General features: G+C 35.3%; 1 pseudogene; it reads right to left on the reverse strand.

The window, feature by feature from the left end:
- Positions 1 to 335: 335 nt before the first annotated feature.
- On the reverse strand, positions 336 to 794 carry LOC138384908 (Golgi apparatus membrane protein TVP23 homolog B pseudogene; annotated as a pseudogene).
- Between the last annotated feature and the right edge of the window lie 397 nt (positions 795 to 1,191).

Here is a 1,191-nt window from a genome sequence, read left to right on the forward strand (position 1 = left end):
AGTACATTGTGCTATTTTGGTTGTTACAGTTTTGTAGTATAATTTGAAGTCAGGTAATGTGATGCCTCCAGTTTTATTCTTTTTGCTTAAAACCGCTTGGTCTATTTGGGCTCTTTTTTTGTTCCATATGAATTTCAGGATGTTTTTCTCTAATTCTGTGAAAAATGACATATGTATTTTGATAGCAATTGCATTGAATCTGTAGATTGCTTTGGGCAGTATGGTCATTTTAAAAATATTGATTCTTCCAATCCATGAGCATAGAATGTTTTTTCCATTTGTTTGTATCATCTAGGATTTCTTAAAATTATTTTTCCTTTTTTTAAGTAAAATTTTTAAGTGGAAAAACAAATCCAACACTCCTCATTGCAATGTAGACTGAGTTCTAAAATGTTCAGAGTCAAGAATCTCTTTGGTTCTTCCCCAGTGTAACAATACATAATGTCTCCCTCTATATTTTCAGTATTTTGTCTTAAAAGTTGCTCTCCCAGATAAGAGGTGGACATGCTGATGAAATTCAAAATTCTTCCTGCTGTCCATTTACACCTGATGTAACTGTACAGGTTGGAACCTTGTACCACACCCATGATAAACACGTCCAATCACTTTACTCTAAAGGAGAAGATAGCATTAAAGGCAAATATCACCCATAGCACTGGAGAGGCAGTAAGTCCTAACCAAAGGATTCTTGATTCAGCCTCTGAAATGGTTTTATTCTCTTAAGGGGCTGCCTTCCTGGACTCAAACAGCCAATGGCTCTTTCCAATATGATTCCACCAATGTAGGCCATGCATTAGACTATCTGTGACATTCTTTACTGCCCAAAAGTGGTCAGCTAACACTTTTTATTTTATTTCTTTGAGCTCTCCTCTATAATATCCATTAAGTTACATATACCACAAACCAAGCTGAAATACCAGCAAAAGGTATCATTTGTCATAGATTGTCCTTTGCCATGATTAGACAAAGATGATAGTCTCTACCCACTGAGTGGGGTTATTTTCTATAACTAGACCACTGTTTCCAGCCCAGGTATAGTGTGCTCAAAGGCCATTACTAAGTAACTTTGAACTGTTAGAATGCTTTAAATGGTCCACTGTCAACACAAGCATGATGTGATATATTGTTTACACAAATGTGATGCATTCCTAATAACTAAAAAAGGAAAAATAAAGAAAACAGTGAATCCAT

Source organism: Eulemur rufifrons, chromosome 6, assembly GCF_041146395.1.
Source record: "Eulemur rufifrons isolate Redbay chromosome 6, OSU_ERuf_1, whole genome shotgun sequence".
In the NCBI taxonomy this organism is placed as follows: Eukaryota; Metazoa; Chordata; class Mammalia; order Primates; family Lemuridae; genus Eulemur; species Eulemur rufifrons.